Source organism: Sebastes fasciatus, chromosome 24 (genome assembly GCF_043250625.1).
Source record: "Sebastes fasciatus isolate fSebFas1 chromosome 24, fSebFas1.pri, whole genome shotgun sequence".
Lineage (NCBI taxonomy): Eukaryota > Metazoa > Chordata > Actinopteri > Perciformes > Sebastidae > Sebastes > Sebastes fasciatus.
In genome coordinates, this window is record NC_133818.1 from 17109839 (window position 1) to 17135124 (window position 25286).

The 25286-nt window shown below is 40.1% G+C and overlaps 1 protein-coding gene across 1 annotated transcript in view; it reads left to right on the forward strand.

Moving 5' to 3' along the window:
* The window catches only part of LOC141763118 (uncharacterized), a 92696-nt gene that overhangs the window by 1980 nt on the left and 65430 nt on the right, over positions 1 to 25286 (forward strand). Inside the window, exon 2 of the mRNA XM_074627442.1 lies at positions 15235 to 15313. The gene's annotated coding sequence lies outside the window, so the exon portion shown is untranslated. The remainder of the gene's footprint in view (positions 1 to 15234; positions 15314 to 25286) is intronic.

The window sequence follows — 25286 nt, forward strand, 5'->3', positions numbered from 1 at the left end:
CATATGGGGCGTGGAAGTGAGATCAGATCACAAGTGGCCACTGGAGACGCATGTCTCCACACGCATTCTAATGCCAGGTGTGAACAGACGTACTTAAAGCTGTCCACTTTTGATCCGATCACTGAGGACGCATGTTAATACCAGGAGTGAACAGGGCCTTAGTTAAGTTTAAGAAAAGATCGACTTGGTTAGGTTTAGCCAACAAAACAACTCAGTTAGGTTTAGGAAAAGACCGACTTGGTTAAGTTAAGGCAACAGAACTACCAAGCTAGGTTTAGGAAAAGATTGACTTAGTTAGGTTTATTGAACAAAACTACTTAGTTAGGTTTGGGGAACAAAACTACTTAATTAGATTTAGGGAACAAAACTACTTAGGTTTATTGTACAATACTACTTAGTTAGGTTTATTGAACAAAACTACCTAGTTAGGTTTAGGGAACAAAACTACTTAATTCGATTTAGGGAACAAAACTACTTAGTTAGGTTTAGGGAACAAAACTACTTAGTTAGATTTAGGCAACAAAACTACTTAGTCATGTTTAGGGAACAAAACTGCTTAGTTATGTTTAGAGAACAAAACTACCTAGTAAGGTTTAGGGAATAAAACTACTTAATTAGGTTTAGGGAACAAAACTACTAAGTTAGGTTTAGGGAACAAAACTACTTAATTAGGTTTAGGGAACAAAACTATTTGGGTATGTTTAGGGAACAAAACTATTTGGTTATGTTTAGGGAACAAAACTACTTAGGAAAAAATTGTGGTTTGGGTTAAAATACCTCAGGAAGTAGCGTAAATTAAGTACGGAAGTTGCGTGACAAATAAATCAACGTTAACTTCTGGTTTCACACGGGGTACGAATATCGGCCTCCTGGGTGAAAGTCTGGTATTTTTTGACCTGCCCGACTTCCACCCTACCCGGCGTTTGTCGCTCTTTATACTTCCTAGTTCACGATTACGTGGATTACATACAAATTGATTTCGTGGGATGCATATGAATTACAGTGCATTACTTTTCGTAGGTAAAGCTATGAATGGTGTATAAGAACAGCCTGTCTAGGGAAGTGTGCAGGAATAAATCATAGTGCAGGGACCCTAATAAACCATCACTAGCAAATCCACTCAAAATGTCCTCAAAGGTTCTAGAAATTGGCTGTGAATGTACAGGGCAGTACCTAACTGTCTATGAATACTACTTGTGAAAGAATAGGGTCAGCTTTCTGTCTTTTGGATCAGCTCCAGTCCTCCTCAGCCGCGTGTAGTGGGAGATTGGATCATTTCTTCAAAGGGAAAAGGCTTCCAGTTCTTTGAGAGATGAAGGAATTGGAAATCTGCTCTACACCGTGTGCTCCACAACATCCTGTGAAGGTTCAGTGATATTTTGATGTGAGGATCAGGGAGGCTGTGGACGGCTTTTCGCTTTATCCCGCTATTCATGAAACCTCATTTCTTTCTATTTCTACAAATGTCAGAAAGAAAGAAGAGGAATGACTCTTGTACCAGGTTATTTGTGCTAACATATTGGTCATAGACGCTTGAAGCTTAAGGGGCTGTACCGTCTAGTGTGTGCAATGTTAGCTTGGAAAAGGAGTGAAAGGTACAAGTATGCATTGGAAAAAATTATCAAAAGAGATGATCAAAACTGATCCCATATTCCTCAGTGCCTCATCGTTCCCCTTTAAATTATCAGGGATGTTCTTTGAATAATATGGCAGACATGAAGCAGGAAGAGAAAAGTCACTTTTAAATGTGAATATTGAGCAATTTCATGATTGAAATATGTATTTTATCAGAGTCAAATTGCTAGAATGAATGGAGAGCAGAAAAGGCTCATTTGTCCTTGGCTCTAAAGTAGATGATTATAATGGACTTTTTGAGTGCACTTATTTTCAGTTTAATTTCAGTGGTTTAGTTAATAAGAGCAGGAAGTGTGTTTGTGGTTGTCTGACCAACATAGTCCAGTTGGCAATGTGTATAGCATACCATCATAACCAGTAGGAATGATGACCAAAACTGTGAACATAAGGCTTGAGTTGTAGAAATAGAATTAAGTTACCATATTATAAAAAAAGTGAGATTTTCAGGGTTTTTTATTATAAAGCAGGCTTGAGTCCCATATAAATACTGTGAAGGTATCGAAACGCTCAATCCACAGGGAAATACACACGGCCCGTATTCAGAAACTCTGCATTTGAAACAAGCTGTCAGGATTTCTGCCCATTCGTGATATCACAAATATACAATATTTCGACCCTTTACACAGATTTAAACATAAACATTCTAAATGTGTCCCAGTTTATTGCTGTTTGCAGTGTATGTGAATGACACCAGTTGACAGGAAGTACACATGGACCCAAGCTGTTGCCTAGCAACGCAATTCTGTTGCAATTTTGTCGCAATTCCGTCAAGATGCGCTAAAACGGAGCGTTTCAGACAGAGGGTAAATACAGGCATTTTCAGGCCGACAGTATGAGGAAAATAAAGTTTTTTTTTAACATTATAGTATGTAATCACATGATCTAGTAGAAACACAAAATACAAGTATGAACTTGAAAATGAGCATGATATGGGACCTTTAAAAAAAATAACCCAGAATTGATGGTTTGAATTAGGGATGCATAATATTTGCCTTTGATATGACTTTGCCAGCTTTCCCCTTTTGTTTTGCTCGCCGTGTAGTTGACATATAATGTTAATTAGTTATTATAATATGGTGTTTTGTACCAGCTTTGTAACTCTTATTTGGTTGCTTCAAAGTGAAACTCCCTTTTCATGTGCTGCACTCACAAGCAGCATTAACAACTGGCCATGTGTCCACTTTCTCATTCTGATACACACATTTTACTTGGATCCTTTTGAAACCACGCTAATCATCACAAATGGCAAACTAACTAGATGCAGATGATACTTGACCTGTTATTGGACGTGTTCTCCAGCCACATTATCCCATCGACATCTAATTATACAGTTCACATGTGAGTATCAAGCTAGCCCAAATGGCATTTATTATGTATCATTAACATATCTGTGCCTTTTGGGGTCTGTCAGTCAGGGCACGGAGTCGTGTCGTTTTGCGATACATATTGGTTTCTGTGTACATCCCCCCGGAGTCCACACCTACAGCCAACCCAAGAAGGATGACGCCTGTCACCTTTTAGTGTGCGCCGAAGGTGAAACGACATTTGAGCGCCGTGCCAAATGTGAGTGCAGTCTCCACTCATGCGCCGCTGTCAGGAGTAATCACTGTTATTTCAGCTGCCTGTCCAAAGAGGGGTTCCGATGGCTCACCCCCTTTCGCCGTGTTAAGGTAGTCGAGCTAGGATCCCTGCATTTGGCCTCACTCTGCAAATCTGATTAGAGGGGGCTGTAATGGCAGGTTGTGTGGGAGAAAGCACTATAGTGCATGAGGAGCAAACACAGCAGCCATCTCTTTGTCTCTTCCCCCCTTTTTACCCTCTCCCTTCCTGCTCTCTCCTCAAAACAACATGAAAGTGTATTATAGAGTATCGTGCTGTCACCTTGGGCTGTGATGGGAAATAGAATGGACTACTCAATAGACCGCTAAATTAACTTACTTTAATTTCAGAGACCGTACGACGCACAAAGGCAGGAAAGACACGCACATGCACACACACACACATCCATTACTTAATATGTTTTATGGATCCTGCTTCAAAATGAGATGTCCACCCTCTGAAGAGGTGACAGGGGCTGTTTGAGAATGATCGCTGATGCACTAGAAATGGCTGGCTGTCTCTAAACACACATGCATCATGCAGGTGCAGCTAACTCAGTAGAGAGATGGTGCCAGAACGTCTCCATTCATATCTCACAGGATTTTATATTTATTTTAGGGGTGTCAATCACTTAGTACATTTAATCGTGATTAATCGCACGTTTGTCCATAGTTAAAAATGAATCATACATTTTTTTATTGGTTCAATATGTACCTTAAAGGGAGATTTGTCCTGTGTTTAATACTCTCATCAACATGGGAGTGGGTAAATAAGATTGTTTTATGCAAATGTATGTATATATGTATTATTGGAAATCAATTAACAACACAAAACAATGACAGATATTGTCCAGAAACCCTCACAGGTACTGCATTTAACATAAAACAATATGCTCAAATCATAACATGGCAAACTGCAGCCCAACAGGCAACAACAGCTGTCAGTGTGTCAGTGTGCTGACTTGACTATGACTTGCCCCAAACTGCATGTGATTATCATAAAGTGGGCATGTCTGTAAAGGGGAGACTCGTGGGTACCCATAGAACCCATTTACATTCACATATCTGGAGGTCAGAGGTCAAGGGACCCCTTTGAAAATGGCCATGCCAGTTTTTCCTCGCCACAATTTAGCCCAAGTTTAGAGCATTATTTAACCTCCTTCTAGTATGACATGGTCGGTACCGATGGACTACTTAGGTTTTGTCGTTTCATATGATACCAGCAGCTTTAAAACTGAGCCCGCTACAACCTCTGAAAATGTGTGTTAATGCGTTAAAGGAATTAGTAGCGTTAAAAAAAAATTCATGGTGATATCTATTAGTTAAAAATGTTAACCCTATTCATACTTGGCTGCACAGATTGACCTATTAGCATCTTCAAAATGTATGAATGTATGGCGATTTTTTGACAGGGATTCTATGTAAGAATCAGAAATTGCTTGTTAACAGCGACACCTGTGGCCGTTAAGTCAACGAAAGTCAGCGTCCTGTTGCTCGCGCTTGTGCTCGCTCTACATAGACATGAACGAGCATCGCTCAAAAGAGTGAGGCGACACACGTCAGCTAAAACCACAATATCACTCTTTATTTCAGCTGCTCGGCAGTAATCAATTCAAATCAAATCAATTTATTTTTGTATAGCGTCAAATCACAACAGAAGTTATCTCAAGACGCTTTATATATAGAGCAGGTCTATGACCGTACACCATAGTTTAGAGACCCAACAGGATCCACCAAGCGCACCGTGGCCAGGAAAAACTCCCCGATTACTGGGAAGAAACCTGGAGCAGAACCAGGCGCAGGGCGGGCGGCCATCTGCCGAGACCGGCTGGGGGGATAGATAGATAGAGAGAGAGTGAGAGAGAGAGAGATAGATAGATAGAGAGAGAGAGATAGAGAAGCAGCCACAATAGCAGTCTAGCAGCTGTAATAGCTAATACAAGTAGGACTGATAACACAAAACCAATAGTGGTGGATGGAAAGAGTGATAATACAACTATCGGAAAGCCAGCACTGTCCAGCATCTCTCCTCAGTACGTCCATGTGTATTGGTGTGGGACGTCCCTGCGATCGATGCCCGTGCGTTGGTTCCTGCAGCTTCAGCATGCTTGCTGGGAGCTCTTGATGTCTTTGTAATGTAATGTAATGTAATGTTAGCTGACCAGACGAAGGTCTCTCCATGAATCAATGCTGATCCTAGTGCTGGCTTTTCCTGCTTCAGCCTCCCGACCGCGGCCGGAGGGAACAGGGGAGACACCGGAGTTTCGGTCGGAGACGATAACGTTACTTGCTCCGCAGCCGTAGCCATACGCGAACGACCATGGGAATCCAACCTGCAATAATTTATATGTGTAAGAAGTTACAAACAGTCCCTTTAATTGATGTTGACATTATTTTCTGATTTATGGAGTGATAAAAGAGATATCCAAATTCCCTCAGTAGAAACCTTTGACTCTAATATATCGACAAAATGAAACAAGAGTTTTGAACCTGGCTTTATCCAATGATTTCTGTTCTGGAAATGTATGAAAGTTAGTGCATCATTTAATAAGTTAGTGCATGATTTGCATATTTAAACATACAATTTCAGACAACTTGTAATACAAAAAAACCCTGTCTAAATGGAAGTAATCAACTTAGGAAGTTTCATGGTGATATCTATTATTTACAAGTTTTACCCTATTCACCATTTAAATATCAGATAACATGTTGTCAAATCAACAACTAAATAAAAATTTAAAAGGAAAATAGTTTCTGCACTGGAATTTTTAGTTTTACTATCAATAAATACATACTTTATTGTGATTATTGGTGAGTTCTTCAAAACAATTTATTTTCTTTTTTTAATGTAAAGGTTGCAAATTGCATTGGAATTGGAAGAAAATGAAATTGTAAGCTTGGACTAAAATCTATTGTTTGCTACAGTCACACAAAAAAGAAAGATGGGACGGACTGTAGTATTATTAAGTAAATGTGTTTTTGCTGTTGAGTTTCATGTGGTTTTAGTGTGTGTTTTAATTATAGTGCTCCTATCAGGTCAATTATTATAATTGTTTTGAACGACACAATGTTCCCATAACTTTTGCTGCAAACTGACTCACATATGGTGAGAAATATTAGAGCTGTGTGCTTCCAGAGCGGCTGTATGTAAGCAGTAACATCTGTTGTATCTTCCCTACTTTATCTCAGAGACACTCTTGAGGTAATTACGCTGATGGTATTTCTAATAAATTCCTAACACCATATACTGTATGACCGAGAATTCAGTGGAAATAATGGCGGATGAGTCACTGACTGATATCGCACTTTAAAACCAAGGAGGGATATTGGAGACAGCGGTAGCTCCCTTTATAACGTGGATGATTAAATCCACCCTCTTAGCTTTACAGTTTAGGCTCCTCATCCTCCTCTTTACTGAATCTGTATAAGTCATCTTAAAGTCGTGCTGCGTGGAAATCTGAGACTGTATTCACTCTGCAGGTGAACGAGCTCAGCTTCACATTCCTGTCATTTTTATGGATATTCATGCCTATTAGAGGATGTACTCTACTCCTGATATCCGTTATGAACTGACAGTGACACCGAATGTTCAACTCATTCATTGTTTTGAACATATTTCTGTTGAAGTACACCTGCAGCTGCTTCACAGTTAAAGCCAGGAAGCAGCCTCTCTTTGCTCTGGACTACACTAAGTCTCTGTGCAGCCCCACATAGCTCCATGATAGTTGATAGTAGGGCTATGAGATTAATTGTGGAATGCCGATTCTCTGGTGATGATAATATAATATATATATATATATATATATTATATATTATATATTATATAATATTTTGCAGATTGAACTCACGCTGTTTGACTAAGAAGCAGGGATTTTACAGGTAGATTTGTACAAAATCAACTGTCTAACTGCTGCTACTACTACTACTGCTGCTACTACTGCTGCTACGACTACTGCTACTGATACCACTGCTGCTGCTATTATTATTACTATTACTGCTACTGCTAGTACTACTGCTACTGTTACTACTACTGCTACTGCTACTACTACTGCTACAACTACTTCAACGACTACAGCTACTGCTACCACTGCTGCTGCTATTACTATTACTACTACTGCTCCAGCTGCTGTTCCTACTGCCTCTACTACTATTACTACTACTACTACTACTACTACTGCTGCTCCTTCTGTCACTACTATTACTACTACTGCTCCTGCTGCTGTTCCTACTGCCTCTACTACTACAACTACTGCTGCTCCTTCTGCCACTACTACTACTACTGCTACTACTACTGCTGCTGCTGCTGCTGCTGCTACTATTACTACTGCTGCTCCTGCTGCTGTTCCTACTGCCTCTACTACTACTTCTACTTTTATTACTACTACTACTGCTGCTTCTTCTGCCACTACTACTACTACTACTACTGCTACTACTGCTACTACTACTGCTGCTACTGCTACTACTACTGCTACGACTACTGCAACGACTACCGCTACTGCTACCACTGCTGCTGCTATTACTATTACTACTACTGCTTTTGCTGCTGTTCCTACTGCCTCTACTACTACTTCTACTACTATTACTACTACTACTACTGCTGCTCCTTCAGCAACTACTGCTACTACTACTGCTACTGCTACTGCCAAGACTACTGCTACTGCTGCTGCTGCTACTACTACTACTGCTGCTGCTCCTGCTCCTTCTGCCACTACTACTACAACTAGTACTAGTACTACTACTACTACTTTCCACCCAAATACTACTTTCTGTATAACGACTTATTGCTTTAAAGGTTCATTCACTTAAATGCTACTTTATGTCCAAACATTTATAGTTTTAAAGGTTTGTTCCACCCAAATACTACTTTCTGTCCAACGACTTACAGTTTTAAAGGTTCATTCCATCCCAAAACTACTTTCTGTCTCACGAATTAATTCATTTCAACTCAACGCTAAAATTTTGACACGCTAACATTTTCAAAGGGGTCCCTTGACCTCTGATATCTGAATGAAAATGGGCTCCATGGGGACCCACTAGTCTGCCCATTTTATGCTAATTCCATGCATTTTTGGGCAAAACCATGCAGTACAAATGTGTTATTTTCGCTTATTCTAAAATGGTGTATTTGTATATTTCTGCGTTCTGGGGTCCCTTAACAGTCTTAGAAATACATAAAACACTCTTGTGAATCCAATGTTGTATTCATGAGTAATGATGTTAGTCCCCATAGTAGCCATTTCACATATTTTTTACTCAGATTTTAGTGTGGCTTTATATTATGACAGTTTTCCTAAAATGAGACTTGAAAAAAAATCTCAATATATTGAATCGTTACCCCTGTATCCTGAGTCGTTTTGTATCACCAGATTCTTGCCAATACACAGCCCTGGCAGATATACACATTTTACATTTTGTCACTCTCACCTTCCATTTTCAAATTCATGATTTTCAATTTCAATATGCTCTTTAAACATTTAACTGTGGCTTGATTAACTCTGGGGCGAAAGAGTTTGTTTACAGTTTCCTCTTTTCATTTTGGGCTAAACCATCCCTCACAAAGAGAAAGACCACTATGTCCGCTGCTCTTCCCACCCCAATCTTTATCTCTTTCTTTCACATTACTCTCTCTCTCTCTCTCTCTCTCTCACTGTTTGTGGCTCTCTGCTTCCTACTCTCTTCTCCGTCCACCTCCCGTCCTTTCACATCCTCTGCCTTTCCCTCCTTCCTCTCAGCGGGGATTCACGCCTGGGGCTTTTACTTCGATTTGATCTTCACTTTCATCACAAGTGCATTTTTCAAGCCTCAGCTCCTCGCCCTATAAATATTCCAAACCAGTTTAGCTGACATGCTAAATCATGTTCTCGGCTCTTCGTGTGTGGGTTTAGTTGACCGAGTACTGCCGCAGTAACAACTATCCTGTCAGTAAACGATTAGATTTCAGCACGCTTTAGAATAATTGACCTCTATTTGTGGTCTCTGGGCCAACTGAAAGGATAAATCTGGCAAAACTGGATTAGTTTTTGGAGCGAAAAGGTCTGAAGTAGCTTTTATACCTTATAAAACTTTAATTACATTGCCTTCTAGCTGATTCTTCTCGCAGCAGGTTGTGTTTAGTCGTGACATTATGGCTTTGTCTGAATGGTGGCCTCGCAGGACACCCATTAAAATTAATTTTAATGCCCTGCTTGTGTAGCTTTCTCTCTCCATTTGGGAAAAAAACCTTCCCGGTTGTGTAATTTGAGCCTTCGATTCGGAAAGCGCAGCACTGACTTCCACATCCAAAAAGGTCCGTTTTGGATTACTACTTATTTTACATCTCAGTGTGCAATGTTGAAGCTCTATCAACCCCAACACTGCCGCAAGGAAAGCAAAGATGTGCGTGCATTTTCAACTTGTGTAAACAAACACTTCTTCTACCTGCCTACCACATAGCTAAAATCACATTTGACCATGAGACCGAGCGTTTTATAAATAACCCCCCTGGAGTGGCCGAGTCACCAAATCAGCATATAACATCTGCTTCGCTTGGCTGCCGGCCATCTTGAGCCGAGGCGAATGCGCGCTTCTCTTGTAGTCCCGTCGTAGAAGGCGCCCTCTCCGGCTCATTTCCCTCCCCGAGCCCCACGCCGAGCTCCCTCTCTCGGGCTCTTGGTAAGCCAGCAGCCTGCCAAGCCACCCTGGGGTCACACACGGTCACGGCTAATGTGACAAAGCCAGCTGCTCATCATTGCCCAACCAGCCTCTCACCAGCTGTGATTGGATGTAAGGGGTCGCCCAGCTTGGCCCGCAGGGGCCCCAGGGCGGCGCAGCCAGCTCAGACATGTCCTCTACACAGATAAGTGAGCTGAACTGTGTTCCCAACTTTGAAGCTGCACTGAAACAGTTGATTTTATTAGCAGAAAAGTTTATCTGTGTGTCTTTGGCACATGAAAGTAGATCAGAGGAGAGACAACATATGATAAGGAGACTAAAAGGAAAGGTCAGCTCTCCACAAAAAGCAGAAAAACAGCATGAAAATGAAGGATAATGTCAAAAAGTTTACAGCAGAACAAAGCAGATGTCTGGTATTATTATTTCAGCTATTTTATTTCACCTTTATATGATATTAAGACGTACAGTATGGAGGACGACACCTGCCAAAATAAAAAATAAATGAAAAATAAACAAATGACTTGATAAATAAATAATTTTCATTAAATGTAGCAAGAATAATTTTAAAAATAATGAAGGCATTAATTAATTGATAAAATGTGACATAAATTGATATTTCTGTTTTAGTTTGCTTCTTTATTTTTTTTTATCATTGTGTTAATTTCCTTATTCATTTACTCTTTTGTTTAATTTTCCCTTTTATTTATTTATGTATTTATTTTTATAAATTTTTAAACTTTAAATGTACAGCGGAACAAATGATCGTTCAAAGCAGGTGTCTGGTATTATTATTTCAGCTATTTTATTTCACCTTTATATGACATTAAGACGTACAGTACGGAGCAAGGAAACCTGCCCAAATAAAAAATAAATGAACAAATAAATAAATTACTTGATAGATAAATAAATATGTCATCAAATGTAGCAAAAATAATATTAAAAATAAATATAGGCATTAATTGATAAAATGTGACATAAATTGATATTTTTGTTTTATTTGTATTAATTCCCTTATTTATTTACTCTTCTGTTTAATTTTCCCTTAAATTTATTTATGTATTATTTGTATTCATTTTTAAATTAATTTACTTATTTTTACATTAATTGTTTTATTTTTTCATTAATTTTTGTATTTATTGTATTAATTAATTAATTTTTGTATTTAGTTATTTTCTATTTATTTTTAAATTAATGTATTTATTTATGCATTCATTTTAATTTTGTTTATTTTGGCAGGTTCCGTCCTCCATAGTACGGTGCCTTTTCTTTTCTGTCACTTGTTTTGCATTTTGGGTCATATGTTACACCATATAGTCTATAGTTTCAATGCATTGTGGGAGTGTTGTAGCGAGTTGACAGGGGGTCTGTATTTTCATAAAGTTGAGCACGTCCACTGGCATCATCACCGGATCTAGTGGACATGTAGCGTCCAGCTCCCTACCGGCTCTCTCTCCTAGAAGACGTCGACCAATAACAGCGCGTTATCTCCACGTGGCATCCCCGTACGTCCCCCACACATGTAGATAAACGGTTGTGACTGGCCTCAGACATTCAGCAGGCGAAGATCTCCAATTGTCAGACTAGTGGTACATTGACTCTGATTGGTGTTTAATTAAACCCCAGCTCAGAGTTAAATGTGGTATGGTTGGGTGCACCAATAGTTACCCTTCACATTGCATTTACAACTGTTGATTCTTTAACCACACAAGTGTGTTAATCTCTGCATGTTTTGCAAACATTTTTCACAGTGAGAGACTATAGAATACATTATTATCTCCATCTTCTACACTTTATGTGGTCTCTAACATGCCAAAATATCTGAAATGTTATACTTAAGGTTTCACGTTTGACATTTACTGTAATTAGAGAGAAAACACACTTATTTTTTTAAGGTCTCTGTACTGCACATTACCATGAAGCAAAAGACAAAACAATATTAACTTGCAAAGTCTCAACCTTGTGACCCCATAGTTTGTCTCCTGTAAAACTTGCAGACTCAGAAATTATATTTGTCAAGGTTCCCCTTTGGGCGGTGACAATCAGCATCGAAGACAATAGTCAGACAAGCAACCCCAGCTGCCTAGGACGCCACTCTCAAAACAATCAGCCACAACAAAAGCAAGAGAAAGCCCCCTCACCAGCACTAATTGTTAATAAGGGGTTTTGGAATAATTGATTTTTCTTTCATTCAGTTCCCAATTTGCTCCTGTTGCGATGGTGTTTGTGTCCCTCGGGTCTAATCTAACGTTTCTGTTTCAACTCGCAAATGCTTTTTGCAACAAACAGCCCTGAGGACGAGGAGGAGGAGGAGGAGGAGGAGGAGGATGAGCTCCAAGTCTCTCAGACAAACCAGATGTATTTCATATGGAAATGTCAGAGTGCCTCAGAGACTTTTTGCACATGGCGGGGGGATGAAAATGTCGACTGCAGCATCGCGTTGTCTTGAGCGCACATCTGCATGGATTCAGCTGTCATCCTGCAGCTCCGTACTTATTAAACGGTACTACAGGTAGTTCATTTAAATTAGGTTGGGGTTAGTTAGCAACAGTATTAGATATCAGCCGCCTGGGGTTTTTTGCGAGCTTAAAAAGCCCATGATATGCATAATGCTTGTTTATCAGCTGCTTGTACCAATATTTAATCTTAATGGTGTGCAGCAGGAAATTGCAGTTTTGCATTAATGAGCTTTGAATACTGTGAAATAAATGAACGCAAAAGCACATTTAGAGGCAGTTTAAGAAAATAAAAGTGTCAGCTATGATGATACTTACATGGTGGTTTCACCTGCTTTAGATGAAAGATCCTTTGTCAAATTTGAAACCACAAAAGCAGTTCATGTTTATTCCTGCTTGGACAGCAGAGGTTTGGATGAAAGAACAGATGTCTTCTTATTCTATGCTATTTTTCCTTCTTTAAAACCCGTCTGAAGGAGGGTTTTCCCGAGGGTGCAACGGCGAGCCAGATGCTTCCCTAAATCTGCGTTGAATTGTGCTCGAGTTCTTTGATAGCGCAACGGCAGATAAGGCGGTGCAACTTATCTCGGAGCTGCCACACATAAACAAGCATGGCTGTACATATGCATCGATAAGCAGCCCAGCCGTCAGTACTATCTACCCTTGCTGTGGTTTATCTCCATATCGCTCGAGTGTGTTGCAGTAAAAAAAAATAGGGTTAAAACTGGTTATTTTTCCCATGATTTCAGCTCAGCTATTTATCCCTCTTAGTCGGTTTTTACTTTATTCTTTACTTGAAAGTGAGGTTGTATAAGTTACTGCAGGAGGCCACTTCTTTTCAGACTTCCTTTTTGTTGAATTGCCCACTTAATTCATGCCCCACGTTGGAAACTGTGCAGTAAGAGGTTTTGAAATATGTCATATTAGCTTATAGATAGATTTGACTTGTGCAGTTGGACGGCCTCAATCATTATTCAGCAGAATCACGCCCTATAATTAAGGTTCAAGGTTCTTTATGTGTCGTACGTCACAAAGCAGTCATTGGCAATGAAAATCTCTGGTCTCAGGTTCCTTCAAAAGTGCATGTAAAAGCAAAATGATCATCTAAGGCATAAAATAGTGCAGTTAAAATAAATATAAACATAAGTCAGTTTAAAATAAATGTAAATTTGTAGTTTAGTCGATGACAGTATTTCAGATGGGAAAACTGAATGTAAACTGGATGTAGTATAATTATAATAATGCATTTGTCACACTATCCGATCATTTAAGTAGGTCCTGAAATATATAGAAATGTTCATGGTGTCATAAATTAAGTGAGCATTTTATTAGGGCTGTCAAAGTTAACGTGATTATAACTCGTTGACTTAAGTTTGTTTTAACACCACTAATTTCTTTAACGCATTAACACAACTTGGGATTTTTAATTAACCTCTTACAAATCCGAAGGGTCGCCATCGGGCCCGGATGTTATTTGATATTGCGGAGGTTGTGGCGGGCTCTGTTTTTAAAGCTAGAGTGAAGATACTGGTATCATATGATACTAGAAAACCTAATGAATCCATTGGTACCAACCATGTCATGCTAGCTTGTCGGAAAGAACGGTAAATAACGCTACAAAGTTACGCTAAATGGAAATGGATAAACTAGCATGGCCTTTTTTCAAAGGGATCCCTTGACCTCTGACCTCAAGATATGAAAATGGGTTCTATGGGTACCATATGGGCGACTGGTTTGGTATGTTAGTGACATTTGTAACGTGTTTTCCGGATTGATGTTATGTTGTTTTCGTACGTATTTTACTTATTTTATGTACTTATTTTAACCCCTTAAAACTCCGCCGGTGGGCCCGGACGCTATTCTGTCTTTCGGAGGTTGTAGCGGGCTCAGGTTCAAGGTAGAGGGAGGATACTAATATCATATAAAACTACAAAACCTAATGAATCCATTGGTACAAACCATGTCATACTAGCTTATCGGGAAAGAGGTTAAATAACGCTCCAAACTTACGCTAAATTTTGGTGAGGAAAAACTGACATGTCCATTTTCAAAGGGGTCCCTTGACCTCTGACCTCCAGATATGTGAATGAAATGGGTTCTATGGGTACCCACGAGTCACCCCTTTACAGACTTGCCCACTTTATGATAATCACATGCAGTTTTGGGGGCAAGTCATAGTCAAGTCAGCACACTGACACACTGACAGCTGTTGTTGCCTGTTGGGCTGCAGTTTGCCATGTTATGATTTGAGCATATTTTTAATGCTAAATGCAGTACCTGTGAGGGTTTCTGGACAATATCTGTCATTGTTTTGTGAACGACTTTTGATCCCTTCAATGCTAATTATGCGATATTTGGGACATTTGAGTAGAATAACTGCTCCACCACCGCTCCAGGAGCTGTCTGGTGTTCAATGACTTGTCAAATAGCACTTCAGAAGGATGAACACGTGCCCGCACAGACTGGCATTGATTTACAAAAGCCCCACCTCAGTTCCAAACCAATAAATGTTGGAGTTTGAGACTCTCCTCCCAAGAGAAATGACAGCATCTGTTGTTTGGGGCAACATGTGTCGTTCTAGAGGGCACGGACAAACAATGTTTTTTGCCGTTTAATTTGGAGAGCTTTTTGGAGATGAATTGTCCGACTAAAAACAGCTGGCAGCTTAGTGTTAAACCCAGGATTCAAGACAATCAGTTACGACTTCCATGTTTTGTTATTAGATTTGTTCTGTTTGACGTAATAAATAAGTCCTTAAAGGGTGGGCACCTGAGTGAGAGTTGGAGAGAGGAGTGCCGGTATCGTCAGAGTTTGTTGTGTTGGAGTACAGATATCGTAGCTTAGTGTTCTCTAAAAGATTTTCAACGTCATGGCTGCATTTTTTTTTTTTTCCACAGATTTCGACAACGTGGATGTGATGCGAGGTTTCACAATGAGACTTCTCCGAGCGAACAGACAGACTGGATCAAGTGAAAGGTAAGAAAAATGTTTTATTTCTCTTTAGGGTCCTTTCCATAATGTCAGACACTTATAATAAAAATCTGATCCAAAACCAAGCACTCTTAGTGGACGTAAACTGACAATGAGGAGTTGCCCCGAGTGATCACATTACAGCCTGTTTAGCGGCTGCCGGCTGCAGCGTTCTCCCTCAATACTGGACCAGTTTAAAAAACTGTTGTCCCCATTAGTCACTTGGACACAAAAACATGAGAAAGTAGGTTGAAAAATACTGAAGTTACCCTTTAACATACAATAGGATGGTGTATAGATGAGCCAAGAGGGCATAATCCTCATAGAAAGAAATATATATATATATTTCTAAAGTTTAATAAAGTTAATAAAGAATTGATTGAAGAATTCCTAAATCCTGACCAGTAATGTGAGGGCTTTGTACCGGGATGGTTTGTGCAAAATTAGAAGTTACTTTATTACTAGGGGTGTAAAAAAATATCGATATACATGAGTATCGCGATATTCTGTTGTGCGATACTGTTTAGATTCTCCAAAAACACTGTTTTGATTTTTTTATTAACCTCTTAAAAAATCCAATGGCCTGCCGTTGGGCCCGACCGCTTTTCTGTCTTTCGGAGGTTGTAGCGGGGCAAAGGAGACTAAATAATGCTCCAAACCTTACAAATTTTGGCAAGGAAAAACAATTTTCACAGGGGTCCGTTGGCCTCTGACCACAAGATATGTTAAGATAGTTAAGTTAAATATTTTTTTTATGTTTTTAAACTACACTTTAGTCTCGTCTTTTTTTGTCAACAATATTGGATGTTTGATATCATCGCCGTTGGTGTTTAATGACGTCATTGCCATCTCGTCATCATCTCGTCTTAGTCGTGGAAAAAAAAGGTTGTTGACGACCATATTTCGTCATAGTTTTCGTTAACGAAATTGGGTTAAGCTAATCCCATGCAGTTTGGGACAAAAAACATGCAGTTATTTGAATGCTGTGTATATTTATATATATATATATATATATATTTGTTGATTTGCCTATTCTAAAATGGTGTATTTCTGGTGTGTTCTTTATACTATTACAGTTTTCCTAAAATAAAATTTTAAAAAATCTTAATGTATCGCCTTACTTACAGTATCGCAATATATCACAATACATTGAATCGCTACCCCAGTATTATGATACATATCGTATCGACAGATTCTTGCCAATACACAGTCCTATTTATTACCATTTCAACCTCAGGACATCACTTAACCACACTGAGACAGAAAATAGTGGTAAAAACATAGAATGATCATAGTCAAACCATGAAAAGCAGCCTAAACTGTAAAGTAATAAAACAATAGGGGTGCTATCAGCAACATTAACCAAATAGGATGTGTACCACTGTACCATAACATTATCTTAACACACCGAGACACACGTCGGACAGTTTGGGGCCATCGGTGAGCGTCTGTAGGCCAATTTTTTGCGGTGTGTCCCGCGCCGTCAGCATTAGTCTTCCCGTGTCGGCGGCTTTTCGGTTGATCCAGCTTGTTGAATCTTTGCAGTGTGTTCAAACGCAACTTGTCGGACAAAAAAAGGCAACGTGAGGCGACGCAACGGTCGGCCTTCATCGCCGCCAATTCTTTGATGTCTGCAAGAATGCTAACAACACTTATGAGTTAATGCCATTTAAATGTATCATGTTGCTTAGCACCATCAAATTGTGCAGGACCTTTTTTGCCTCAATGCATTTAATAGTTATTGCAGTTTATGTCACATAGGCTTTACCTCCAGGAATTTAAAAACCTCTTACAGGATCATCAAAAATGTGCCATGTTATGTGTCAAATTTGGTGAAATGTAGTGGTGGAAAACGAGATTGAAACTAACCTTTTAGGTCGTCTGACTTTCCAATTATTAACTTATATCTTCAGCTTTTTATGTGTCGTCTTCTCTGTTTTATAGAAACAGATCTCAGCTTTGTCTGCGCTCCGAAATGAGGCATTCTGGGATGCCCCCCAGGATATTTGAATGTGTACGCCTGCAGCAACTACAACTAGCTTTATTAAAAGAGTCATTGACTCCGTTTTGACTAAAACAGGCATTCTTCATGCACAGAGAGAACTTAAGTGCTTCGGCGAACACAGGGGAACACAAAATATGTGCAATAATGAATGCATTTTGGGAGAATCACAGACAGGTCAAAGTGCAACTCTTTAAAGGCGAGCTCTGTTGCAAATTAATGAATAACGGGAAACAAAAGGTGCAGAATCCGCCCGTCTTCCTTTACCTCTGAAGATGAAAGACTAACATTAAACAAAAGTATTTCCACGTGCTCTTCTCCTGGGAGCTTGTTACGTACTCGAACCCCGTAAGATGGAGGTCAACAGCCAGTTTTGGAAAATGTAGCACCCCGTGGCGAGCTCATTTTGCCACATGATTTCCTCTCTCCCCGCTCGCCTTTCTTTATCAGTCATTCGTGTTTAATTAGATTAGATTAATTCATAGGATTCAACCAAAAAGCACATTATTAGATGAAGACAACTGACACACCATCTGATTCATTTATCATTGGGGCACTGAGGCAGCCTACGACAGAGAGTACTGTATGCAAATGAGGGAATAGATTTTCTTTGAGTCCATAACATCCCCTGGGAGATCCCTTTTTGTCTGGTCTCACCTTGGCACCTTGATAATATAAGTATGTACTTTATCAATGATGGGATGTCTGCTTGTTGCCGATGGCGCTCAGCAGTTTTTTTGTAATTAGCTAATTTAGGCATGTCTGTAAAGGGGAGACTCGTGGGTACCCATAGAACCCATTTACATTCACATATCTGGAGGTCAGAGGTCAAGGGACCCCTTTGAACATGGTCATGACAGTTTTTCCTCCTTAAAATTTAGTCTAACTTTGGAGCGTTATTTAACCTTCTTCCTGACAAGCTAGTATGACATGGTTGGTACCAATGGATTCCTTAAGTTTTTCTAGTTTCATATGATGCCAGTATCTTCTAGGTTTAAAACTACAATCTAAAAATCACAAGTTGTATTAATGCGTTAAAGAAATTAGTGGCGTCAAAACAAACTTACAGTAACGCGTTATTCGTGGTTCCATTCTTGACCATGGTTACAGTTTGACAAAAGAAAATCCTATCACAACGTCATACATGATCCAGAAATGACCACTTGTTCCATACTTAGGTCATGTGATAACAACTAAACCATCTCCAATGAAAACAAATATTCAAATTGCTTATCCACCTGCAAGGGATTTACAGGAAACGAGGCATGCATCTAACTTTGGTTAGTGTGTTTGCTCGGTTTGGTTAATTTACTGCACAGTGGGCTGGTGTGAAAGCTGTCAGGCGGACTCTGTTGTGGTTCGATGGTGTGAAAGCAAAACGTACCAACCACAGGGTTGTGTGATAGTTTATGCAGCACAAATTCAAAAAACTGAATTAAACAGTTAAATCCCACCCCGCTTATCGCGAGCTGCCATGGAAGTGATCTTATAAGCGGATACATTAATGCGACATCATTTGGTAACCACAGTAACATGAGTGGGCATCACCACTTGACAGCGGGTGCATTAGTTGTTCCCCAATCAATCATAAAGACAAGACCGAGGTGTATTGAGCTTGGCAGTTTCTCATTAAAAAGTGTAACCTAGCGACCAAACAAAGCTGGTACATGCATGCGTTTCATGTAGCGGAGAGGGCAAGATTATGGGCTCAGTGGTCAGACATCATTATTGACTATCTTCTTTTGTCTAGAAACAATGTCATATGTCACGCTGATAGAAGCTGTAGCCACACTACTCAAAAGTACAGACTAGTTTGTACTAATATTTAATTTCTGAAAAATGACTCATTTAACAATTTTACTGGTGTTTTACTGTTTTTACAAGGGTAGTAAATATACAAGTGTATACGACCACCAAGATGCATTGTGATCTGATCACTCAAACCACTCGCCGAGGTGGTCTGGGACGCGTTTCACCACATATCTCTTGTAGTATAAATGCGAATGTGTCCTGATGCTTCCCCGACAAGGACATAATAGGAAAATATGTCATCAAAGCCGCAGCTCTCCTTTTGTTCCTCTTTTTTTCCGGTTGGTTCTCAAATCGCTGGCTTTGTCCACGACGTCTGAAAATGTCATAAAAGTCCGTAGAGATATATTACAAGTGTGTCAAATTTTGTGATTTTGCTCTCTTCTTCTATTAATTTCCAGCAGACTAGGCACGTGAAGTGCATCGCTGCTTCCCGCCCAGCCCGGTCGCAAGGAAAGACGTGTGAATCACGGGATAATGCACAAGGAAAAGCGTGAAATAAGAACGCCGTTCTTGCTTTAGTTGTCGTTTTGTCGTGACGCTTGTCACATGTTTTCCATACTGATGTTTCGTACGTATTTTACTTAGTTGCGTACTTATTTTAAGGCCAACCATTACCATGACTACTCCTGCTGGTAGGCTACTACATCTTCATACAGGCGCGTAATATTCACCCCTCGGTGAAGCAAAACGTAACACTGACAGGCTGTCCTCTGGTGGACAGGCGGGTCTATTACACGCTTTGGCGTGGTATCAGGTTGACTGGTTTGGTACGTTGGTGAGAATTGTTCCGTGTTTTCCGTACTGATCTTATGTTGTTTTCGTATGTATTTTACTTAGTTTACATACTTACTTTAAGCCTAACCATGACGTGGTTGATGTTTTTTCTAAACCTAACTAAGTGGTTTTGTTGCACCCTGCTGGTACTGCACCTTCATACACGCGTGGAATATTCAGGCCTCGGCGAGGCAAAACGTGACACTGACAAGCTGTCACAGGTGGGTCTATTACACGCTTTGGCGTGATATTGCAAACGCAAACGATGTACGAGTTTATTTGCATATAGAGCGGGGAAGTGAGATCCAATCACAAGTGGTCACTCGGGATGCCTTCTATTGCCAGGTGTGAACTAGGGCTGGGCGATATGGAGAAAATCAAACATCACGATGACCAAATACCTCGGTATCGATACTGTGGGGTTGACTATTGGTGCGTTCACATAATATTTTGAGATTTTTGATAACTTATCAGTAATGTGGATATAATGACTAAGTGGGTAAAGGGAAGTAATAGAACAGTTAGGTTTTAGTTCAAATTACATCACTTTACTGTAATGCAGCCTGTAAAACCAGGAAAACACTTATGCCATATCGCGATATTACGATATCCAAAAGCTAAGACGATATGTAGTCTCGTATCACGATATCGATATAATATCGATATGTTGCTTGTGATTGGATCACCCAAGACGCATGTTAATGCCAGGTGAAAACAGGGCCTAAAGTTCGACATCTCATTAGTGAATGTATGCAGCGGCCCACACAGAATATACAGCATGACAATCACCGACAGTGCTTCCTTTTTTAATTACAGAGGCCAATTGTTTCAGTGCAAAGGCCAGAAAGAGCTTGGCCTGAGTGGGCGATGGGGCCACACACTGAAGAGTCGCTGCCTGACTCAGAATGGGAGATTCGATTTGCTGATGCATTATGCACAACTGTAGATTTTGTATTTTTCAAGCATGAAAACGTTCTTTACTATATTCAGAAGTCTTTTTTTTGCTCCGCTGCAGGGCCTTTAGGCTATAGGAACAGTGTTATTTTATACATCGCTTGATGTCACAGTTATAATTATGGGTAAGAAGGCCATGAAAATAATGCAAACATCTACATAATGCTGGTTGCCGGCTGACAGCGGCTGCCGCTAATCAAGGCTCCTTCAACGATCTGGCCTTGCTCGCAGATGAACACACATTAGGGCTTCGCTTTCAAAGAGTTTCCCTCCTCTTTCCCCACCACCAGCCTGTATTCATTACCTTTCTTCTGGCGTCCCACGTGGTCACTCTCCCCCCTCCAAGTTTGGCATCAAATAGCCTGCAACACTTGTTTACGCCTCCCATTGTTTGAAATACTGGGAATTAAATGTGGCTAATATAGCTGTCAACTTTTTTTTTTCCCTTGCACCCTCCTCAGGTTTCATTAACATCCTCAGACCATAGCACCAGATAGTTTCAGTGTCTGAGCATTCATTAAGGAGTTGTCAGAACAGATGGTTACTATCCCGGGCCTCGGGACGTTGTGTTTATCTGTTTTGATAACTGACTTGCTGAATTGAAATCCTGTTTTTTTCCATTCATTTTGAATGTTTTGTCCTCCGGTGATACCTCGGGAGGCTCTGAGAATTTGACTCTCCCCCCCACCCCCTAACTTCTTTGCATCTTGTTTGAAGGATGAAATGCAGTTGCTATGGCAACCTGGCCGACGGGTGACAGTTGGCCAGAGTCGGATTAACCTGGAGTAGCCTCTGTGAAGAGGAAATCGGAGAGGAAGAGAGCAGGACTATCAGATTCTCACGATTCTTTTTGCTTCTGAGGGCCACCCTTTAGCAGGATGATTCAATCAATAAATCTTTTTCAGATGGAATTGCCTCTGAAAAACATTCCCCTGCTGAAACAAAACATCTATTGACAATACAAATTCACAGCCTTTGAAGGCTTTTCTCCGATATACTCAAGGGAGCAGCTCTGAAAAGAAATTACTTGCAGAGGATGGAAGGGGAGCGTCACAAGAGACCAAATTAAAGGTTTTGCCTCTCAACGTTGTTGTAGAAGCATGGCGAAATAATGAATGCGCTACTCCTTTTAATCTTTTCATGGAAAATAACTTTGAGACTACACTAAAAAGTATTTATCCTGAGTAGGGGCTGTCAACGCCATAATAATGCATTAACACAAATTTGTTTTAATGCCACTAATTTCTTTAACGTAACTTGCAAGCTTTAGGTTGCAGCAGCTCAGTTTTAAAGCAAGAGTGAAGAAACTGGTATCATATGAAACTAGAAAACCTGATGAATCCATTAGTACCAACCAAGGGGTCTCTTGACCTCTGACCTCCAGATGTGTGAATGTAAATGGGTTCTATGGGTACCCACGAGTCTCCCCTTTACAGACATGCCCACTTTATGATAATCACATGCAGTTTGGGGCAAGTCATAGTCAAGTCAGCACACTGACACACTGACAGCTGTTGTTGCCTGTTGGGCTGCAGTTTGCCATGTTGTGATTCAAGCATATTTTTTTATGCTAAATGCAGTACCTGTGAGGGTTTCTGGACAATATCTGTCATTGTTTTGTGTCATTAATTGATTTCCAATAATAAATATATACAGACATTTACTTAAAGTAAGCATATTTGCCCACTCCCATGTTGATAAGAGTATTTTAAGCCCCCTTACTCTAACTCTTTGAGTTCCTGAAAAGCGCTATATAAGTCAAATTTATGATTATTATTATTAAATACTTGACAAATCTCCCTCTAAGGTACATTTTGAACTGATGAAAAATGTGCGATTAATCATGGACAATCATGCGATCAAATATTTGAATCGATTGACAGCCCTGTCCTCAATATGTCAGACACACAAGGCTGATGTGTTTGTACTGTCAATAAAAAGGAGACATCATTTGTACCAGTTCACTGACTGCAGTTGTGTCATGCATTTCAATACAGACACTCCATTATCTCTGAATGTGCATCATCAGTTTGCAAATGAGCCAATTAAACAACATGAAATGGACTATGCTGTTGTACAAACAAGCCCAGGCCAAAGCCTTCGCTATCGCAGTCTATTCACTTCTCATTACGGCTCAGCGGGGATTTCTCTGGCTTGGAAGCGTCGCCCCATTTTGCGGCGCAAAGCAACCGCTGCTGTGTATCTTTGCTCACGTCTAAAAGGCAGCTAAGCTTCCTCTCCTCTAAGCAAGGAGAGACGGGGGTTATATATATATATATATATATATATATATATATATATATATATATATATATATATATATATATATATATATATATATATATATTTGTTGCCTCGTGGTGATCTGGTGTGCGAGTAAGACCCAAGCCAGGGCTTAGCCTTTCTGTGCTCTATTACTGAAAATGGACGATCCTATTACATCGCTCGTAATCTCGCCGGGGCCAGACAGGACGCCGGGGATATCCCGTCCACCCTTTCGCCTCCTCTGGCACGATCATTGCCCACTGACCTTCTGGAGTTCATTTCCCAACAGCAGATCCAGTCCAATAGTCATTTCTTTGAGGCGCCGCGGTGCACTGTGCAGAACACACACGGCATATATGATGGGAAATGTTGGACACTCTGAGTTCATGTGATGTGAATAGAAAATTGGAGACCAGTTAGCTGCTATGATATGACCCATATACAGAACCAGAGGGGGAAAGTAACTAAGTACATTTACTCATGTACTTCTTCTACTTCCCTTTAGGGGGAGATATACAACAAATAACTGCTATTTCTGGTATTCCCTGTGGGGAGTGACAGTTATCAGTATCAGCTGCCCTGAGTGTTAAGCATCTTCATTCTCTTCAAATAGTATTATTTTGAAACATGACAGAGTGCCAAATGGTTCCCTGGATCGCCCCGCTTACAGTACCAGATGGCATGCTAAATTACATGTGAAACAGCAAAATGAAATGTGAAGTCAATTTTTGGCAGCTTCAGAACAGGAGCCGGGCCATGAGGTTTGATAAGCATTAAATTAATTTTGCTTGGAGTTCTAATTAATATATTGGTTAAAAAAAAGAGCTGTGATTGTACTCCAATACAAGAAAAAATTCTAATCAGACGCTCTGGTGTGTTTTTTCCACTTTGATTTCATCCAGTTTGAGAGTTTTTTGAGGAAGCGTCTTCACAGGCGGGAAAGAAAAGGTTTAGAAAATCTTTAATCAAAGATAATAGCTCTGAATCTTTCTCATGGGGGGAACTGAGTCTTGTTTATTCAGCTTGAAGCTCCTCAGGCACCTATAAATTATAGATAGAAGGTGCTTTAGCGTCGCGATTTAATTATTAGTATTTTCATAATCACGCCAACGTGCTGTAATCCTTAAGCAAACTTGCAAGGAATAGATGTGGTGTTTATTCCAGCGAGCTCTTCATCTCGTCTTTTATTATTACCCGTGCTTCTGTAATTCCTTATCGCCTTATCAGGCTGGCAGCTGTTGGGTTTCTCCTGCAATTTCTATCTCATCCGGCAACCTGTGTGTGTGTGTTGCATGTGGGGACTGGATCGCTGTGATAGCCGGCACCCTCCTCGCTCTGTGAATATTGGGTGCGTTTGTGTCTTAGGTTGCAATATCGAATGACCCAATATCAAAGTCTAAAATCAGTCCATGCATTATAGATTTCAATCTAGCTATATATACTAGAAAACTGTCTCTCCCTGACTACCTTTTTGTTTGCTTTCCCTTGACATAAGAGCATATTTATTGTTCAAACTACCCGAGCAGAAAGCGTCGCTCGTCCCACCTCATAATCTCTGATGTCACGCCACCAGCACAACTCCACAGGGAATCAATTAGGAAAAAAAAGTGCGAGAGAAAGACTTTGATACTAAGCAGGATGACGTTTTAGGGGATGTGAGAGCATTTCCTGGCTCAGCCTCGCCGGTGTTAATGTAGAATCAAAAGCTGCGGCGGTAAGCCTGCAAATTCCTCCCGACTGTCGAAGGAGCAGCGCCGAGAGAGAAGTTTGTTGTTTTTGGCAAAGATTGTCGCTGTGTTCACATGTTAACCAGCCAATCAAAGAATATAGGCATGATTTGAATAATTCTTTAAATTGAGTTTCACTTTGTTTATGCTAATGTCTGTCGATTTACATCTAGCCGCCTGCCAATCTCCCGTGCTGCTTTTTCTGGGAGCAAACATCCACATCTTGTATTTGAATCGAGTCCAATGTCTTTTGAGGAAACTAATTTGTGCTGAAAATATTACCTATACCCCAGGTCTGCTTTGGGGAGGAATGACAGCGGCTGACAACACGCACTGTGAAATTGATAGCAACAGAAAAGATAACTGGCAGCCAATGGTTTGGCCTCCCTCATGTAAGTCATATTATTAGCCAGTTCAATGGGCTGGTTAATGACATAGTGGTCTA